This window comes from Mustela lutreola, chromosome 2 (genome assembly GCF_030435805.1).
Source record: "Mustela lutreola isolate mMusLut2 chromosome 2, mMusLut2.pri, whole genome shotgun sequence".
Classification (NCBI taxonomy): Eukaryota; Metazoa; Chordata; class Mammalia; order Carnivora; family Mustelidae; genus Mustela; species Mustela lutreola.
In genome coordinates, this window is record NC_081291.1 from 131,906,646 (window position 1) to 131,929,195 (window position 22,550).

At 35.4% G+C, this 22,550-nt stretch overlaps 1 long non-coding RNA gene across 1 annotated transcript in view; it reads right to left on the reverse strand.

Annotated features, from left to right (window-relative positions):
- The window catches only part of LOC131824894 (uncharacterized), a 269,250-nt gene that overhangs the window by 48,573 nt on the left and 198,127 nt on the right, over positions 1-22,550 (reverse strand). The window contains exon 4 of the long non-coding RNA XR_009351029.1: positions 6,440-6,567. This is a non-coding gene — a long non-coding RNA (uncharacterized LOC131824894). The remainder of the gene's footprint in view (positions 1-6,439; positions 6,568-22,550) is intronic.

Genomic DNA, 22,550 nt, shown 5'->3' on the forward strand with positions numbered 1-22,550 from the left:
TTCCAAGGGTGATTTTTAATCAAAGCAAGTCTCGATGATGTGAGCACAGAGGCAATTTGGGGCGCTAATACCAGCTCAGGTGGTGGTCAGGTTACTTTTGCTTCTCAGTGCTGGAATTGCTGGGTGGTTAAATGAATTGATGATTGCAAATTGCTTTGAAAATACACAATGCTGAATAAACGCCATGAATTACTGTTGTTCAATATACTCAGGAGACAAACTTGCCTCCAAACAGAAGGTCTCCAAAAGATGGACTACATTTAAAGACATTTAGGAGATTTTCATTTCACAACAATGATAAATTTTTTTTTTAGCTAGGTTTATTCTAAAGCCATCATAATGCCTAAGGATAATCTTTTTAAAATGCCATTATAACAGAATAAATCTGAAATTGCTCATAAATGCTACTTACAGGAAACTTGAAGAAAAAATGCATTAAACTAAAACAGTTTTGCCATCTCACTTATAAATAAATTATAAGACAAAAAAATCCTCACATGGGAATGGTAGCTGTGATGGCCAAGAGCAAATAAAAAGAAACAAATTAAAGCTATCTAACCCATATAAACACATAGGGCTCTTTTAAAAAGATGATGGAGAAAACCACTGGGAGAAACTTACATTTGATTCAAATAATCATTCTTTCCTTACTTCAGATGGTTTCAGCATATCTGTAAATCCCACCAACTCTATCCAATATTTACAAAAACTTAAATGGAAGTGAGATTAGTTATATAATAATGGTAGTAATACTGATGACACCTTACATTTATATTATGCTTTCCAGTTTATATAGTAACTATAACTAATTTTTAAAGATTTATCTTTTTGAGAGAGAGAAGAGTGAGTGCGGCATGGGGAGGGGCAGAGGGAGAGAGAGAGAAACTCTCAAGCACACTACATGCTGTGCACGGGACAGGACACAGGTTCCATCTCCTGACTAGGAGATCATGACCTGAGCTGAAACCTGCAGTTGGATGCTCAACCAGCTGTGCCACCCAGGCGCCCAAATTATCTAATTCAATACACAGCATGCCGTGAAGTGCATAAGACAAGTGCTACCTTTGTTTTCTTTTGTGTGTTTGTGTGTGTGTGTGGGGGGGGGTGTCTTGTAGGGTTTTTTTTTTCTAATTTTTAAACAAACAATTGAGGAAAAGAGAGATTATATGATTAAAAAGGCTGGAATCCCAGAGCTGATAAGTGTCAGAATCTAGATTCTTCTAATTTCTAGACTAGTGATCTAATGACACTATTTCCAAACACTGAGTAGAACTTGTAAAGATTTATACCCAAATAACATAGAGTTTTGTGGCAAGCTTTGAAAGAAACTGGGAGGAAAAAAAGTAACAGATGTCTTTTGATATCACAACAGAATTAATATTTATGGTATTTAATTATTAAAGTAACAAAATTGGGGCGCCTGGGTGGCTCAGTGGGTTAAAGACTTTCCCTTCAGATCAGGTCATGATCCTGGAGACCTGGGATGGAGCCCCGCAATCGGGCTCTCTGCTCGACAGGGAGCCTTCTCTGCACCCGCCCCCCCGCCTGCCTCTCTGTCTACTTGTGATCCTTATCTGTCAAATGAATAAATAAAATCTTAAAAAAAAAAAGAAACAAAATTATTTTAAGAAAAAAATGTATTTCCATAATAAAAATGGAGAGGTAAGAATGAATTAGAAAAACTTGTCTCAAACTGTATCCATTGGAACACTCATTCCATAAGATTCCAGTAAGCTACGTGAAAAAAATTTTTAAGGTAAAATATATTTGAGAAATGTTGCTTAGTATGTCTCTTCTTTTTTACTCTCGATCTATATTAACATGCAAAAGGTTCTGAGACGATCTGAAGCCAGAAAACCGTTTGTCTAATGGCCTCCAAAATTCACATATTCTATCTTTGTGCTTCTTAACTAGAGTATACATTTGCCTGAGTCAAAGATAGATTATCATGTAACAGAAATACCCTAAACTAAAAAATAAATATGGTACATACCCCTGAATGACACTATTAATTATTATTTTACTAGTGAATAAGAGGATGTAAAAGATTATTTTTAAATTAAAACAAGCAAAAGACTTCCTCCAAAGCAGTTCTGCTGACGGGAGGCTGCTCTACTCCACACGGAGACACTTGGGGATACGAGTCTAGCTCCTCCTCCCATGATTATTTCAGGGGAAATGTTTGAGAAGGAATGGGATCTGAAACCTGGAGAGCATTGGCATGTCCGATAGTCACAGCAACTTGAACACCTCATCCAGTTTGGATTTATCAGTTAAAAATAAAAAGAAGTAGATCAAGAGAAAAAGAAGCCTAAATTAACACACCATTAGAGAAAGCTTGTTTGTCTGCTCTATTGTCCACAGAGAACCATATTTTGCTGTCATTGTGAATGCAAATTGTCATCTTAGTTACTCAGATTTAAACAAGTTCAGGTATGAATCTTTTACAGCTGTTTCGGGGTAAGTGTTTAATTCTGTCAAGGAGGAATCTGCTTATGTTACAGATCAATTAGCACAGCATTAGAAAGTTTTCCTAATTTCTAAGTGAGCTGCTCACTTAGTTTCTGCATCCCTTAGTTAGCTGCATCCCTTTGTTTCTTTACTATATAGCTTTGTATATAGCAATTTCAGGGGGAATGATAATTTACATGATGCCCCCCGGGTCTCCAATTTGAAAGTTTTGAGTCTATGGATTGTTTTGAGCTAATAACATGTAGAAAGAAAAAAAGAAATGCAATTATAATGCAGTAAGGTCTCTGAAGTCCAGAGACCTACACCCTGGTTCCTGTTTTGCCTTAAACTAGCTGTCATTTAATTTGCTCAGTTTCTATAGGTGACACATGACAATATTTGCTGAGATGATCATTCCTAAAGGCTGGCAACATACACACATGCACACAGGCCCCCTAAATCTAATATCAGAATGGAGAAGATAGTAAAAAGACTAATTACCTAGAATTTGGATTTTTCTCAAATGTGACACTCAAAATACGAAGTGATGTTTCACACATAGTAGGCACTCAATAACCGCGTAGTTGAACTGATATGGTAAGGGAGGGACAAATATTTTTAATAGAGGCACCAAATCAAAACAGGCAAAAGAAATGGTAGCTGGCAGACATGAAGTAATAAAGAAGCAATGTAAATAGAGATTAGAAACAAAATGAAGTGGGGCCTGCTAATTACTGATAAGGAAATAGAAACACTGAGAAACTGTGAGTGAATCTGTGGCTTGAAATTTCACATACAAACAATAGAACCTTGAGGACCTCAATCAATCAAAAAGCGATCTTTTAACATTAGTAAAAACATAAATGTAAAAACTAGAAGGGGTGGGAAAGTAATTTTTGTTTTAGGAAACTTAAAAAAAATCTATCAGGAACAAGGCAGGTGGTCTATTTACTTACAGTTTAAATTTTTTATACTCTTTGAACTTTTACTAGATATGGGAATTTCTTTTTCTTTCTTTTTTTTTCTCCTTTTCTTTTCTTTCCCTTTCTTCTCTTTCCATTTAATTATTTTTAAAAAGTTCTAATAAAACAGAGTTTTTAACAAGAAAATAAAAGATTTTAAAGTATTATAGTCCCAGTTGACTAGATTCTACATTTATCTTAATGAATAGAAAATAATTAATTTGGGGCAAATTCTGGGGTAAATATACCAAAGTTGAATCCATAATTCATTTATTTTATAAAATAACTTACATGATAGGATTGGAATATTAATAACTTCAGGATTTCAATATTACATTGATTCAAAATCCAGTGGATCAGTACCTTATTGTCAGAGTTTAGGCCAATTCTTGGGAGTTTAGGCAACTGCAAAGTTAGAAGTCATATAGTGTCCAGACTGCCCTCACTTCTGACACTAATTGCAAGGACATTTGGGATATTCCCAAACTACCTTCTGCCTTGATAATTCTCTAAAAAGGCTCGCAGTAGTCATTGAAAGTAGTTCTATCTATGGTTACAGTTTATTACAGCAAAAGGATACAAATGAGTATCAGTCAAGGGATGAAGCTCAAAGGGCTCAGTCAGGAAAGCAGCAAAGTAGCTCCCATCGTCCTCTCCCCATGGAGTCAGGAGATGCTACTTTCCTGGCATGGGGTGTGACAATGTACACAGAATGTTGCCAACAAGGGAAGCTCACTTGACATTCAAGGGTTCAGAGTTTTTATTAGGGTTACATTATGTAGTTCAACTGATTGATTGCCCACATGGTTGATTTCTAACACCAGGTTGACAGGTACCATGTGATTCAAAGTCCCCATCCTAAATCACCTGTCTTTCTCACATCATAGCTCAAATATGAAAGTGCTTCTAGAGACCATAATTGTATTACAAATGAAAGTCAATATTAGCTTTTTTAGGAAGGTAATACCAAGTTTTTTTAAAAATTATGTTAAGTCCTACCAAAAAAAAAGCACCATGTTATAATATAATTAAATCATGCTTTAATATTCAAAAATTCTTTTAAGTCTATTATTCAAGGAAAATTGAAAATTTTATAATAAATTATTATATTAAATATTAATAAATCACAATGAAATGCTTTACAATATGACATGGACTAACTAATAAAAGCTATTTTTATATCTCATACAATATCTTTAAGGTCCAAAGATAAAACAACAGTGCTACTATGTAGCACATAATGAATTCAGAGTTTATGACCCATTCTCTTTAATGCTCACCAAGAAGTTCCCTTTGGTTGTATACACCGTATGTATTAGCACTCTGGAAACTGCTTATCTGTGGGCATAAGGAGGCGACTCTCACTCAAGAAGAGGAACTATTGAAAACAGGAAAAATTTCTCTCTTTCTTTTTTTTTTCTTTGTTTATCTACCTTTACCCAGTTTGAAAAATTTTTAAGTTTAGCTGGGAAAAATAATAAGACAACACATCACTTTGAAAATGTACTTAAGGGGATGTAAAAATGTTATAACTTCAAGTTTTCAAATCATGCATAGAAATCTTTTTTCTCTGGTTAATAGCATTCTATTAAAGATAGCAACTTTGTGGGGCACCTGGGTGGCTCAGTGGGTTAAGCCTCAGCCTTTAGCTCAGGTCATGATCTCAGGGTTCTGGAATCGAGCCCCATATCAGGCTCTCTACTCAGCAGGGAGCCTGTTTCCCCGCTGCCCTCTCTGCCTGCCTCTCTGCCTACTTGTGATCTCTCTCTGTGTCAAACAAATAAATAAAATCTTAAAAAAAATAGCAACTTTGTATGTTTATTCATTCCCTTAACTTACAAAGAAACCCATTAGATACCATAGGAATATAATAGCTTACAAGATTATCTCTAAGTGTGGAAAAACTTAGATCTATATATAATATATAATGATCTATAAATATAAGTGTGCTAAAGTTATAGAGAGGACATGCATGTTTGCCTGGCTAAGAAATGTAAAACAACAACAATGGCATGGAATGAAGGACACTCACTGGGCTGATAATATGTCATTGCACCTTTAGATGTGTAGAGTCCAGAGTAGCACATGTAAAGATAAGGGCTATAGTGGAAGAGATTTTTGAAGCCTTTTCCTGCTTATTGGTCCCATCATGAAGGCAGTACCAAGTCCAAAAGTCCACCATTTTTTTTGTTCAAATAAGGAACAGAAGACCTGATGTCAGTTCTAGAATTTGAATATTTGAACAACAAAGATCAAAACTTTGCCCATTAATAACAATTATGTGGAACCCTAGGGCTACCCTCTGTTCTGCTATTTCTAAGACTAGATTATCAATTTTTCCCTCAATTTTCTGGGCAACCCCCATAATCTTTCAACAGATCCCAGAAATACTCTCACTTCTGCCTAAGTAAGTTAGGAGTGGTTTCTGTTGCCTTCAATCAGAAAGCCCTAAGTAAAAGAAGTCCTGTATCCAAGAATGGTAAACAGCTATGGTGCAGATAACTTTGGTTAAGATAACTGATGCAATTTTTCTGTGTACTTGATGAGAAGCTCAGTTCTGTAAGCTAACCAAAAGGTATATGAAGACATGTTTCCCATCTCCCCAGTAAGCTTTAAAGATAGCTAGGGAAACAGAAATCACACATGGGAAATGGTTACAGAACTAGGAATAACTAAGTTTCTAAGGAAAAAAGAAAAGGTCCAATATTTTGTGCAATAGCTGTTTTAGAAAGGGAAAGAATGGAAGAGAACTAAATCCCAGAGACTGGAAGAAGATCAAGATTGAACACAAACTAGAATTTAAATAAATGATCCCCGTTATTAGGAGTAGGAATAAATGAATTTCAGTGGAGAAAAATACTTAATGCATACACCTATACAAAAGCAATAAAATCCCTCAACAAATGGCTTTGGAAGGATATTAATGAAGTGAAGAGTCAGGCTCTTCATTGATAAAATGCACAGGAGTAATGCAATTGGCAGTGTTTAGGTTCACTAAAAAAGAGGCACACACATAACAATCTTACCTCTGCCAACCCCAGATATACCCTGTCTTAAAGGGCTCTGTCCAGGCTTCAGAAGATGAATACGCTGGAGGCTCACATGGAAAGGTAGCAGGACAGAGCCACCGGGGTAAGGAGACGGAAAGGAGGACCTACAAGAGAAGAGTGAAATTGAAAGTAATGTGGTTGTTAACATAAGGAAGGAGAGTTACAGGAGAAAACACTTCAGACCAGTGGTATTTCAAACATTTCAGAAGACAGATCTGTAATTAATGCAAAAGGCAAAGTAAGAAATAATGACAAATGAAAACAACCAATGGTTATGTACAACATTATGTCTCAGTTTTGAAAAGTAAGTCAAGCCTTTTAACTTGCCAAGAGGTTTTTTGTTTGTTTTAAGGGCCCCATCAGACATAAATTTCTAGGAGTCTGAGATTTTATACATGGCTTGATTGAGGGATAAATCACTCTCTGGGGATATCTGTTCTACAAAGGCTAAGAACATGGCAGGAAATCTAGAGAGACTGAAATTTCATAATACCTATGGTTCAGAAGACATACGTTGATAAGTAGGCTAACTATACAATTTGTGATTCAACATGAGACTCTCTGAAAAACTTCTAGGGGGGAGGTTATTAATAATTACACTAGAGCAGAGCACAGACCACATACATAGCCACTTACTCAAGGCCTCTCAGGGAGGGAGAGGGAGTAACTCCCAGATAGCTTTTTCCCCAGGATAATAGTGGTTTAGGCAGATATCTGTTTAGCTGAGTAGTATACAGGTCTTCGGCCAGAGTGTGTTGTTTAGAACAACCACCAGAGTGGAAAGGTCCTTTTTCTCCTGGCATCTGCCCTCAACCTGGCCTTTCAAAATAGGTTGAACACGTATTTTAAGACTATTGATTTGAAAAGGCATTAAAATGTATTAATCTGAACTTAGAATATCAAAAGTGTATACAGAATAGTAAGAAGAGATTTGGGAAAGGCAAGATACTGTTTTAATTTCTCATCTGTAAAACTAAGCTTTCTTTCTCCTCACAAATATTTCTCCTTGAAATCCTTCCTCAACTTTGTCCTCATCACGATTTTGTCAGACTTGCCATACCCTCATTTTGTTTCATGGCCTTTATCCTGAAATGACTGAGGAAAGCCCCTTTCACATTCATAGCTACACCAACCAAGGCAGAGCACCCCAGAGCCTATATGACATTAACCAAAAAAAAAGTCGGATCCATATATGGCCCAAACAGTCCGTGAGCTGGGGTAGATGTGGGAAATAAGGTTGAATCATCCAGTTTTATTAGTTAGCTGCTCGTAGCACCAGGTCACTTACAAACCACAACTGGAGTTGTTCTTTCTATATTTAACCAAAGACAAAGACACTGTGTGTGGAAACATGTAATTTACCCCATAGCCAGAGGCCCAAAAGGTCCATGTGACAGCAAAAGAAATCTCTGAGGTAAAGATTTACAACTCTGCTTGACTCTAAAACAAGGAAATGATCACCTTGTGGGAAGAAATCAAGGTGTGATGAAATTTGCTTTTCTCATGTCTCCCCAGTGATACGAGAAGCAAATGAGTAACAATGGGAGCACACCTATGTCAGGGTGGCCACGACCCGAGAAGTGAGCAAACTCACATGCTCTGGAGCCTGAAGAAAGTATGGGGTAAGAAAACATTGTATACCTGCAGCCTTTGATTTCATTGACTAACAGTTCTGAAAAAATCCAAGTCAGGAATGGCAGAGGTTGGGTTGCTGGCTCATGCCCTCCCTTGGTGACAGCTCCAGGCAATTTTACCATCCAGCTGTTCTGTTTTTCAAAATGAAAGTAATTGGAATTGAACTACAGAGCTTTGCTAAAACCTTAGCAATTAACAGTGCAATTTCCCAAATTGCACTGTAATGGAAAAGTGTCCATCAATCAACCCAGTGAAATAACACATTTTCTCACCAGATGTGAGATTTAATATCTTCATAACTCTCTGGATTTACCACTTATGAATTGTCAGCCTTGCCTCAAGCTCTGAGAATTAATGGACTACATCCCAGCTATGCAAGGATGGTTTACAGTTGTAAAATATCCCTACCTTCATTTTAGATGTATTTACCAAAATGTTCTTCTTTAAGATGTAATCAGAAAACATGCTAGATGGGAAAATTTCGTTTCTATTTACTAGGTTATATATTATCATTGTCTAGATAAATATAGTTCCTGGAGTCTCAGCACAGCACAGTCTTGTAACAGGAACAGCCGTTTATCACCGGTGGTGAAAAATAAATAAGGATTCAAAGATGCAGTGGCTTTGTTTTAAACTTTAGGATACCTTCTACAGTTTTCTGAAAAGAGAACCAAAAATATTCTAAGTTTCTAATTTTGTGTGTAGGTACAGGTCCTGTTCTTCATCCTGAACCAAGAAGATAACTGAAAGAATCCACAAGACTGAAAGAATCATGGTGTCACTATGGTTATTGGGCACTTCGAGTCTTATTTTCGCTTTCACTCCAGTCTCAAACATCTGAGCCCCAGCCCTGATGAAGCTGCCTCCTGAAAGCAGCCCTGGCAGACTCCTCTAATGTCAGAATCTCAAACTTTCCAGGTTTAGAAAATTATGCTTGCTTCCACCCTACAGGGGGAAATGCTATAATAGTAAGAGTCACTCCACAGGTCTCACGTGGACTGAATGCATTGAATAAATGATTCTTCTCCTACAGTGTTTTTCCAGGACCTGTGCAATAGTATGTGTAGGGTGCCAAGTAGACAAAGAGTAGAAGCAGAAGAGGCTGTGGGAGATTAGGGCATTGGAGGTTGTGGTAGCACTTAGGGAAGTTTCTCCAGATAGCAGAGATTGCCTTCGCATCACAAAGGAAATATGTTTTCAAACATTGGGGTCATCTACATGATTGCAGTTATTTCAGGGGGAAAAAGTCACAGAACTGTCACATTTTAAGGAAATTCAGAGACCATCTATTACAGTTCCTAATTTCATAGATTCATAAAATGACTCAGTGACAACTGTTAATCACATCATTGCATCAGATGATTCCACTCACTTGGCAAAACACATTATACTATATAATCTGTTGTTCATTCCTAACTGATAACACTTATTTCTCCTTGACCATATTAGTTCACTTTAGAAGTTAACACTTTTCTTGTTGTTTGTTTTTCTAGCAAAAGGAAACAGAGGTCATGGAGGGATCACCTTGTCTAAATAATAAAGAAGTCTGACATATCTCTGTACGATTTATTCTATCGGACATGAAAATCACAAAGCAATAATTACGTAGTAAGAAACAGTTCAAAACCCAGAGAAAACAGAGCAGTGAAATGCAACTGAGATTGGTAAAATCAATTCAAATGATTTTAAGAATCCTGAACAATAGAGAAATAAATTACTATTTAATAAATAGTATTAAGTTGATACGGTATCAGTATAGAAAAATTACCTTTCTCATATCACGCAATGTACTAATTCCAGATGAGTCAAAATTAAATATTTCATTGAAAACGAGAGAGAGAGAAAAGTCTCTTTCTAGCTATGGAGATGAGATAAATTCCTGATACAAAAGAAACAGAGTCTATTAGGATCTCCTCAGAGGCAAGATGGATGAGCACAGACATGGAAAACTACAGCATCTGAGCTACCACACAAAAGAAGCAAGCAACATAATGAGACCATGCATTACATACATCTAATTAAAACGTACTTTCATATATATGTGTGTGCAGGTACATGTATACATATACACATTTGTGAGTGTATAAAATTAATGTGTCATTCACATCAGTTCCCAGAATGCTTCTCATAAATAAAGGAGATAAACTTTCACATGAATAAAGAAAGAGCTATTATAAGTGGGGAGGGAGGAGATAGGCAACACAGCTTTATAAACAGCTGAAAATGGTAACTAAAATAACACTAAGGTATCATTAGGCAACATAGCTTTATAAACAACTAAAAATGATAACTAAAATAACACTAAGGTATCATTGCATACCCAAGGACATGGCAAAGAGAATAGAAATGATAAAACTCAATGTGAGGGTTTGAGGAATTAGAATATATACCTCAGAGGTCACCAAGTGGAGGCCTGTCCAGGGGCAGGATCAAACCAACAACAACTTTTTTCTCCACACAATATTCAAAAAACACTTTAAAATTCTTGCCAATCCTTAAAAGTTATGAGATTTCCCATAAAACCTGTATTTCCAGAGCCTCCTTAAAAATGGGAAATTCTATGAGAGCATGACAACTATATGCTCACAAGGTAAAATCTAGGCTGAGCTGAGCAGAGGCTGCTGGTGCCACTAGATGGTGCCCATGCCCAAGGGCAGCTGAGGTGAGCTGTCCCCACCACCCTCTGCTGTCAACACCTGCACGTTTGGGGCAGACAGGTGGGATTGGGGGTGGGGGGCAGCTTTTCCAACTCACTTATTTGGAATCTGACTTTGAGATTTATGATTTACACATTGCCAAAGTCATTAAAACAGTTGTTCCTTCTAAAAAGCTATCTTGAAATTTTAAATAAGAGTTTGAAATCTATTAATATCCTTTGATAGAATAATTTTACTTTGAGACTTTATTTCAAAGAAACCAGCATGTATCTCTCAAACACTCCTCCTTGCCTTCCCCCAAAAGAAACAGCAAATGATCACTCATAGTGGCAAAAATTGGAAAAATCAAAATATCTAACAGTACATGAACGGCTAAATTAACCAAGGCATACCAACTGGAGAAGCTTTCAGGTAACAATTACAAATGAAAGTAGGCTAGGTGCCTAGTTTGATGAAAATGTGAAAACATAATTAATGAGAAAAATGGTCATGTCAGGTAACACCAAGTAGCTAAAGGTCTAGGGCTTTATACTGACAGAGATGGTAAGTGAATGTGGAAGCGTGCTGATTGAGTTCAATATGTATGAGAGATCCTTCATGTAAAGGTGTTTGCAGTCATAATAAACTCTCTAAAAGAAGATAGCTGTGCAGTTCCTTACATACATCCTTTAGAGGACTGAGCCATACAACTAGGCCAGGTAGTTACAACAACTTGCTTCTTGCAGACCTCCCATTCAGAGTCCACACAGCCCCTTTTGTAGGTTGTTCACTATGTCCACACCCAGAGGATCAAGTACTTCTTTTTTTTTTTTTTTTTTGGATCAGGTACTTCTATACGACAAATTGAAATCTCTGCTGAGTTCACTGAAACTGTATTTTTCTCAATGACCTTAAAATTTGAAAGGATGGAACAACTGACCTATACTCATAAAAATATTACTTATGCTTAAGCCAATAGTCAAATTCTAATATTCTCTGCCCTTACAAGGCAGTGAGGCAGGAATGTGTGATGATTAAAGGCCTAGGAATCTTATCTCCAAATCCAAGCCACTTAACCTTTCTGGTTATTAGTCATCATATCGATAACCAAGGAGATAATGATTTTGGTCTCACTAGGAATTTGGGGAGTGTTAAATGAGCTAATAAATGTGAACGAAGAAGTGTTTAGGTTAGTGTCCAGTCCTTAACAAGTCATCATAGCAATAGTGATTATTTTTATTAAAATAATTTGAGCATTAGCTTTGTTTTCCTGTGAACAATCTGATATAAATCTTTCTGTAGTAATTTTTTTTCTCTTCTTAGAACTCTCCCAGAATTTTTCTGCCTCCTTCTTTCCAAGTGTGACTTTTGCTATGGGGAGGAAGGCATTCTGCAATATCAATTTCTAACACGGCGTTGCTATCCTAAAACATGAGGTAAAGATTCCATAATAGTAGTGGTCATGATCAAGGCATGCCAAATTTTACTATGATCTTCAGCAATCTTTCTTATGGAAACCTTAAACTACTCTAAAGTCTACAAAAAAAAAAATCTAGATACTGGAAACTATATTAGAATAAGCATTTCTCAGTAGGGGATCATCACCACATTAACAAATCAAGTACACTGTGCTTGGAGTACATCCACTCCATGCCTTCTAACTCTTTCGAAAGAAAACCAGTAGACAGAAAATATAATCTGATACAAATGCTAAAGATGCAAGTATGAAATTATCAATTAAATTCTATTTATTTATTTTGCTTATTTAATACTTCTGATCAAAATCTGTTTTTAATGAAACAGCCTAATTTTTTTCTCTATTTTAATAGGTAACATATATTTCTATGCATCTGATCTTAAAAAAACATATGATGAATCAGATCTTTTCCTGTTTTAAAATTAAATAATTTTACAGACTCCAGCTGAAGTTAACTTAAGGTGAAAAGAATATATTGGTGACATTTCACATCATTAAAATGAGTAAGGAGTCCTTTATACTTTGGAGGTAAATATGCTTCTGACTCATGTCCAGATAAAATTATCATAGATATTTTCTTTCAAATCGAAGGGTGCATCCACTTCAAATTTAAAGTGATGATAAAAACAAAATGGAGGGACATTCTGGTTCTCTTTAGTCTTCAATTGTGATTTTAAAAGTTTATACTCTATGCAGGTTTCAGTACAAATCTGTTAGAAGGTTCATACGAGTTTGTTACATGTGGGAGAGGGAGTGGGGGTAAGTATGTCCTCCTAAGACTTAATAGTGTATTCACATCCAAACAGAGCCTTAAAGGTAAAATTATACCACTAAAAATAAGAAATATGACTAAATATTTTAAAGATACCTCAAACCAGCTAGATTTGATACATAATCCAACAATATATTTGTTCTATTACTATGTAACGAAACATTGATAAATTTAGATTTGTTGATTAAAAAAAAAAAGGAGGGAGAATGAGTGCCATCTTGTGGAGAGACCTACTATATACAACCAATCCTGTCCTAAGCTTTGCTTTTGTTGTTTTTTTCCCCATAAAACAAGGACTTCCTTTTATCTTCATGTACCTTGCTCTTTTCTTAGTAGAAAGGAAATACATTATTTTTCCAATGGAAAGGATGCTGTAGGTTGGAAAATACATGGGAAAACCATCACTGTGGTCTAGACAATGTTAATAAAGTCCTGGCTGGGACACTGGGACATTCAGAAGAAGGTATAGATGTTTTACGACTTTATGTTCAATTAATTACCAAAGCAGGAAAATGTATTTAAAAAAAAAAAAGGCAAATTCTATGGTGACAAAATAACTATATGAGTGACATTCTGGGTATCCCTAAAATCTCATCTGCTCTGTCATGTTAAAAAAAAATTGAGGCAGTTTATTAGATTCAGCATTTCCAAATTTCATAACCATGGCCTCATCATACCAATACATTCAAAAAACTACTCATTCATTTCATGTGGATGTTTTTAATCTAACACTTTCATTAGAAAGGAGGTTATTTTCAGTATATTTTTAAAGGAGAACCTGCCAAATAACATAGGAATAATAACCACTACGTGAACTATACTGGTAATAATACTGGTGATGATAATAGTAAGAGCAATTATGATTTATTGAATATAACATGACAGTTACTTTAGGTATAATATAAAACCTTCTTTAAAATACTGCTAGGTAAGTATAACATTATATTACATTTTAGAAGTTGAGTCTCAGAAAATTTAAGCAAATTGGTCAAGATCACAGAGCTAGTAGTAGCAGAGCTGGGATTTGAATAAAAAATCACAGCTCTCCTTGACACCAAGTTTACTCTTAGGTCTGAGATTTTTGAGACTTCAGAAGTAACTGCAGCCACAAACATAACCATCTTGAAAAATAAAAGCCTTCCAAAGTATGGCCTTAAATCCCATTTTAATTATTCTGGCCATGCACCATTTTCCCAACATCCCAGCCAGACTAGAATTATGAAAATCACTATATGCTCCACTGAAAAACAATTTCATTAGCATAAAATGCAATCTAGCTATTCCTTGGTGGGGGACAAAAATTACCCTCAATTGTAAAAGCTTGTTAACTAGAGATCGCTTTTCAGTTGGACTATCTCTATTCAACGTTAGATAAATGCTAATTAACTATGAGCCATGAGATGATTCAATATTAACCTCTACCCCAAAGCAATATTTTCCAGGTTTCAAGTTCTATACCTGATTATGAAACTGTCTTCTTTTTTCAGAATGAAAATATTTCCTCCATAAATTTAAAAAAAAAAGTTGTAACTAAAATTTCAATAATGTAAATTAAAAATGTATTCTATAATTCTCATTCTTTCACCTTTGGTAGAAGTGTCTGTGAAAATTTGTTTTTGTTGTTATTGTTGTCATGGTATCGTTTTTTTCTTTTTGGTCCCAATTATCTACCTTCATAATTTTTAATAATAAATCACATATTTAGGTAATTAGCATAAGCACTTATTTAAATTACAAACACTATCCATAGCAACATATTTCTCAAGTTTCTTTAAAGCAAGATGAGTCTCGTCTGGAAAACACACACACACACACACACACACACTAGATTCCAGGAAAATGTGAATCTAAATAAATAAGCTTTGGGACTTTTTCCATTTGTCTCGAAGTATGAATGCCAATAAAGGAGAATTAGATAAACACATTTTTCCTTATTCATACTCCCTTTATTTTTATTGTTTTTGTTTCTGACCATTTAAATGACTAACTCAAGGATATCTCTGGACTTCATTTTTCTCATCTGACTGGAATAGTGATCTTTGAAATTTTAGAGCAATGGTTTTCAACTGCTGAGTTACAGACCACTGGCAATAAGTGGAATGATTGCACAGTCTGGAAATTCCTATGTGTAAATAAGATTTTTTTTAAAAATATTGGATAAATAACAGGTCATACACTCTCATTCATATATATAGTTAAATACATTGTTTGTCAAATATCTATATTGTTGCTTTTGACCAAGACAATGAAAGTTCATTTGATAGTTTATTGGCCTCATCATTGTTATTCTGTGTATTCTTAGTTAACCAAGATTAAACATACAGCTATCACAGATGGGGTCATGTTGGGAAACATTGTCCAGAGGTGACAGGATTTTTTTACCCTTGGTGATTGTCATCTCAGTGTCACTCAGAACAAAGAGATGCATAGAGATGTACAAGCATAGCTTTGTAAAGAAGAAAGAGAATGAAAAAGAATGTGATGTATCAACAACTAGCAATGGCCCCTGTCCTTCCTCTTCTAAAATAACCTCAAGGTCTGTCCAGATCAAATAACACCATTGAACAGGTAATCAAATGTAGTAGTCATCACAGATAAAAATGCCCAACTACCAAGTAGCCCAATATTTTTTCTGTTGTTTTTGCGCAATGCTCCAGAGTAACCTTCACAAAATTTTCCTAAAGAAGAAATAAAAAACTTCACCACCCTCAACCTCCTTTTTCAACCTTCTTTTGGTTGTTTTTACCTATTATTCAGAAAATGATCAGTGATAAAGTGGAGCAAGGACCAGAGCAGTCATTGTTGGGTTTGGGGCAGCAAGGCAGAACTATGCAGCCTGGCATCCTTAGCACTGAGGTACGGAGACCACTGAGTCTTCCTGTTAACATGTGCAAGTTCAAAAAGAATAATTTCAATGTAAAAGTTCAGTTGGTCGCTCTGTAGTGAAATAAATTATTTCAGCTGCTACATTTTTGAAGTTACTCTATCAGAATTTTAAATCCTTTTCCATACATCCCCTAAGGGCGTGTGAGCTGAACCAAGCCTCCTTTCTGTTTTATGATTTCTAGGCTGACGGGAGTTCACAGCAAAAATAACTTCGGAACATCAATCAAGCCCTGTCCGTCTGCTCTTTTATTCGACATGCTTCCTTTTCATTGTAATAATATACTCTTTTTTACATTTAAAACATGACATTCAATACAAATCACTCGTTAAGAAGAACTTCATATGAAATGCAAACCTTATCAAATAAATATAAATCATGGAGGAAAAAATGAAAGAGCATAATATAGATTCAGGGGAATTATTTTTTTGTACTTAAAGTGAATTCAATTCTACAGGCATTTGAATGCTTTTGTACTCTTAGACAAAAGTATATGAGTGCTTTTAAACAAAGTGAAAGGAGGAGGGGCATATTACCGAAGAAAATAGTCTGGCACAAAAATGTAAATTACCAAAGATTTATAAATACCAAAATACTAAAGATCTTAAATTCTTTTTTTAAGTGTTTCAAGTAAAGGAAGTCAGAAGTGAAGTTGTTACTTCTTGAAGTATTTATGCAATTGCAGGTTGAAACATTTTAGCAGGTTATAAAACCAATTTAGTGACATTGGTTAATGAAATTGAATAGAGCAGATCAGAAAATATAGGAGGGCACTGTACATCACAAAGTTAAAGCTTTTTTTAAAATTAAAAATGTATACATGCTAGCAGTATAAAATGTATTATTTGTTGTGTACTAGGCCAACATTAATGATAAAATAATGCCTAAAAATTTACTGTGTTCAGAAAATCATGGTGTGTAAGGGGTTTTGGAATTCTTCTATAGAAATCTTATTACAATAGAATTACAAATCCTGGAGAGTGCATGTTACTTAATCCAAAGAAAATGTGCAAAACCCAGCAGGGTATTTTGAGAAACAGATTAGTCAAGAAACATGACTATTTTGATTCTAGCTAATATATCTCTGGTTATTAAAAATATAAATCAGAGTTTCCAAAGGTTTAATTAAGATCATGTTTAATATGAAAAGGACAACAAACATCTTTGGAGAGCCACAAGTACATTTCCAATATCTGTACATTCTGAACACTAGTTATTGGTTTCCATTCAAACCAAGACTCTTAAACTATCTGTAGAGGGAGCCAGTTAACAATCAACAGAACATCCAATGTTTCTCATCATATATGAATTTTTTTTTCATTAAAAAAAATTAACATGTATTATTTGTTTCAGGGGTGTAAGTCTGTGAGTCATCAGTCTTAGACAATTCACAGCATTCACCATAGCACATACCATCCCCAATATCCATCACCCTATCACCCCATCCCTCCCACCACCCTCTACTCCAGCAACCCTCAGGCTCAGTTGGTTTCCTGAGATTAAGAATCTCTTAGGGTTTGTCTCCCTCTCTGGTTTTGTCTTGTTTCATTTTTCCCTCCCTTCCCCTATGATCCTCTGCCTTATTTCTCAAATTCCTCATATCAGTGAGATCATTTGATAATTATCTTTCTCTGATTGACTTATTTCACTTAGCATAATACCCTCTAGTTCCATCCAGGTCAATGCAAATGGCAAGATATCATTTGTTTGTTTGTTTTTGATGGCTGCATAATATTCCTTTGTGTGTGTGTGTGTGTGTGTGTGTGTGTGTTTTTTTCCAAGCCCCTCTACCCTCTTTATAAGTGTCATTCTGAACCCTAGTCCTGACATTTTACTAATGTCCATATTCATTAGGTCCCTGGTAGTCAGTACTGCCTCTTGTTCTTTTTTTTTTTTGACATGAGTTTTTCCGTTTTGTTATTTTGTCCACAGAAGAATAGATGAATGAGAGCACAAAATGCTAAGTGGGTAACAACGACCCTAGAAACACTAAAAAAATCAGGAGAGATCTGTGACTGGAGGGGGAAAAGAAAGGAAAAAAAAAAAAAAAAGAATATGATCAGGCTGGTGAATAGAACAGAGCCACACATTAGATTTTAGGTATATTTTGGTCTGTTAGAAGAAACTGCCTCCCAAAATTGTAAAGAAAGAAAAACATATATTTATAAAAATAAGAGTAAATATGAGGAAGGGATGGAATATAACTGTAAAGATGAAAATTTAAAAAGATTTTTAAGAAGAAATTGATAGGATAAGAAGTTGGTTGAAAAAATAAAGAAAAAAATTAAAAGAAGAAAAAAAGGGAGGGAATGTGATCAGGTGGAGACTAGAACAAAGCCATACACTAGATTTAGGGTATATTTTGGTCTCTTAGGTGAAAATGTATCCCAAAATTTTAAAGAAAGAAATACTTATATATATACACAAAAAAATAAGGTTAAATACAATGAAGGGATAGAATATGACTGTGAAAATGAAAATTTAAAAAGATTGTAAAAAAAAAAAGGTATTAATAAGATTTTGGTTAAAATGGAAAAGAGGAAAAATTTAAAAAAAAAAAGAAAAAGAAAAGAAAATTTAAATAATTTAACTTTGAAAGACTAAAGAATCATGGGGGGAAAAAGCCATGAATTCTATGTGCTGTATCCCCCTAGTGCTAGAGCTTTGCAGTTCTCTTTGATTGCTGAACTTGGTCTTGACTGGATGTTCTTGCTGATCTTCTGGGGCAGGGGCCTATCGCAGTGATTCTCAAATGTCTTTGCCACCAGGCAGAATTGCACAGCCCTTGCCAGAGATCAGACTAAGTAATCTGCTCAGGTTTGCTCTCATAGCTTTTGTTCCCTGAAAGCTTTCTGTACAGATTTGGAAGATGAGAATAAAAATGGCAGATTCCCAATCTCTGGCCTGGAGGAGCCAAGAGCTGTAGACCCCACTCCTCAGTGTGCCCTCAGAGAAAAGCAATCAATCACTCCCAATTCCCTGGTTTCCAACAGCACTCCATGCTCACCTGCCATATGACCAAGTGATACTATCTCTGGCACATGACCCCATTTGGAGCTTTCAAACCCAGCAGATTCCTGTGGTATGGTCCCGTGCCACTCCTCCTGAGGTGGCAGGGATAGAAAATCTCCCCAGGTCTGCCAATTGTGTGGTCCCTGCTCGAAGAGTAGTGGTCCAACTGTGCCGCAGGTCACAGGTTATGGCAACCCTGAGCTGAGCGCCAACTCCTTGGCTCCATCTTTGCTGCCAGCTTCTCTGCTCTGATACCTGGGAGCTCTGCTGCAATCAGGCACCCTCAGTCTTTCTGTGACTTTGAGCATCCTGAGACCACACTGGCCCCGTGAGGGTTCCATCCCCCGCTTAGCCACTGCAGAAGTGTCCCTCAGCGGAGCAGACGTCTAAAAGTTCTGGTTTCGTGCCTCACTGCTCTATCACCTGCCAGAAGCCAGCTGATGGAGGCTTCCTCCCCCCAGGGTCTATCTTCCCTTATATTGCCTCAGATTCACTTCTTCGTGTGTCCTACCTTCCAGAAAGTGGTTGCTTTTCTGTTCATGAAATTGTTGCTACTCTTTTCTTCAATCTCCTATAGAGTTTGTGGGTATTCAGAATGTTTTGATAACTATCTAGATGAATTCCTGGGACCAGACGAAATTTAGGTCTTCTGCTCCTCTGGCATCTTGCTCTGCCAATCATATATGAATTTTTAAGAACTTTAATTTTTGTCAAAATGTTTGGTTTAATAATAATGATTATGATAAAATAACATGATAGGCATGAAAATTAATGATAGTTGCATTTCTTTGTGTAATTCACTATTGACTAGGAACTACAAATATATATCATTAAAATTTCAGAACAATCCTATGAGGTAGATTTTATGGCTTCCATTTTATAAGAAACACAAGTAAGTTCAGAAAGGTTTATTAATTAGTGGAATGTCTCAGAATTTAAACTCAAAAGCCAGTGTTTTTCATTACCTCTTAGGATAGACATAACACAAGCAAAAGATGAATTTGGACCTGTACCTTATGTCATATACAAAAATTAACTCAAAGTGAATTAAAGAACTAAAGATAATTCAAACTATAAAACTCTTAGAGATGGGGTGCCTGAGTCGCTTAGTTGGTTAAGCATTGAATGCTTGATTTTGACTCATTTCCCAATATCAGGAATGTGAGATAAAGCACTCAGCAGGAAGTCTGTTTGGGATTCTTTCTCTACTTCCCCTCTGTTCATCCCCACTGCCCCCATGCACTCTCTTTCTCATATATAAATAAAATCTTAAAAAAAAAAAAAACTCATAGAGGAAATTATAGACCTAAATCTTTATGACCTTGGATGAGGCAATGGTTCTTTCAACCTGACCAGAAGCACAAGCCACCAAAGGAAAAAACAGAAAAATTGAACCTAATCACAAGGAAAAATTTGTGTATCAAAGGACACTAAAAAGACAACTTTCAGAATGGGAGAAAATATTTGCAAATCACATATCTGGTAAGGGTCTAGTACCCAGAATGTATAAAGAATACTTAAGACTCAACAATACAAAAATAACTCAATTGAAAAATGGGCAAAAAAATGTGAATAGACATTTCTCCAAGTAAAATATACAAATGGCCAATAAACATACGAAAAGATGTTCAACATCATTAGTCATTAAGGAAATGTAAATCAAAAGTACAAAGAGACATCACTTCATACCATTGTGATGGATATATATAGATATAAATATATGCATATACACATTTTTTTTTTTAAGGTGGAAAAAGGTTTTGATGAGGGTGTGGAGATTTGGCACTTCCATACATTGCTGATGGGAATACAAAATGGTACAGCTACTATGGAAAATCAGCTCCATGAAAAGTTAAGAGTTATCATATGACCCAGCATTTCCACAACTAGGCATCTTCCCAAGAGAAATAAATACATATGTTCTCAAAAAATCTTATACAAAAATATTTATGGCAGCATTATTCTTAGTAACTAAAAAGTAGAAACAACTCAAATGACTATCAACTGATGAGTGAATAAAATTTCCATTAACAAATAAATCAATAAATAAAATGTATTATACTCATACAAAATAATACTATTCACTCATACAAAGGAACGAAGTACTGACACAAGTTAAAATACAGATAAATGTTGAAAACATTATGCTAAATGCAAGAAGCCTGAGAGAAAAAGGCCACATATTGTATGATTCCATTTACATGCAATGTCAAGAATAGGCAAATCTATAGAGACAGAAAGTAGACCTGTCAGTTGCAAGGAGCTAAAGGGAGGGGAGAATGTAGAATAACTATGAAGTCACTTGGTATGGAGTTTCTCTTTAGAGAATGAAAATATTCTAGAATTAGATGGTGGTCATAATTATAAATCCTTTGAGTATACTAAAAATCACTGATTCGTATACTTCAAAATGGTGAATTTTATGTTATGTAAATTATATGGTATGTAATTATATCTCAGGAATTTATGGTATGTAAACTATATCAGGAAAGAAAGCAAGCATAGATTGGGAGGGTAAGGTGGGGACAAGAAATGAATCTTGGAAAGGAAAATAGTTTGAACACAAGTCTGTATTTTCACTCAGTTATTCCACAAACATTTATTGAACAAGTGCTATGTGCCAGACATTATGATAGTCACTAGAAATAGAGAAGAGCTAAGTAGGCAATTATTATGGAACTTTGGTATTGTTGGAGAGACTCTAAAATTTAAAAAAAAAAAAAAAAAAGTAATGTTGATTGGATAACGAAGACAATTTAAAGAACATGATAAGAAAGTTGCAGAGGTGAATGATATCTCTTCTCAAATGTTGCCTGGAGCTAGTGAGGCCAAGAAATCAAAATGATTCAAAAGCATTACTATGGTAGAATTATGTTTATAATTTTCCCTTCTAAAATGAATTGTTATCTCATATACCAATTGTTATCTCATATGCCAATATCTCATATGCCAAGTGTACAAGCTTTTAAAAAAGTTAAAACCAACCTATACAATGTTCCTTTCTGAAGCAACCCTCCCATGCATTCTCTTCACTGTGACTTGACAGCTCTTTCCTTCGTATTGATTGCCACTGCTCAGAGGAATGGAATCATGGTGTGAGTGTCCCTGACTTTTCTACTTCCATTCCATACATTAGTGGAATGGCTACTGGCTTTTAGGGTATCAAGGCTAGTGTGGAAATATGAGTGTGTATATTTGAGACCTAAATCATTTTCCACAGTTGTCAATTATGAATATTGTGTTTCTTGCTTCCTCAGACTGACATTTTTCCATTCCTTCTTAAAGAATGTTTCTTAGAGAGTACGGATAGGGTTATTTATGGTTGCATGGCCACAAGAACACTTATGTTATTAGCATTTACTTATGCATAATCAATTCAAAAGAATCTGTTTTAGTTGCTCAGCAATTTCTCCTGATAATAAGAACTAAAGTCACTACCATCCTACAAATGAGAGAAAAGTGTGTCTGCCTTCAATCTATAAATTCTCTGCTGAAATGCATCTATGAAATAGTTTATAAAAGGTTATTAGATTTTATATAGAATTGTTTTAATGTAAAATATTTTTTAGAAGGTGGTTCTTGTTCCCAAAGTCATATCCCCAAATCCTCTAAATTACCATCATTATCATGAACATCATTTCCTTGAGAGAATACCAATATCTGTCTATAAA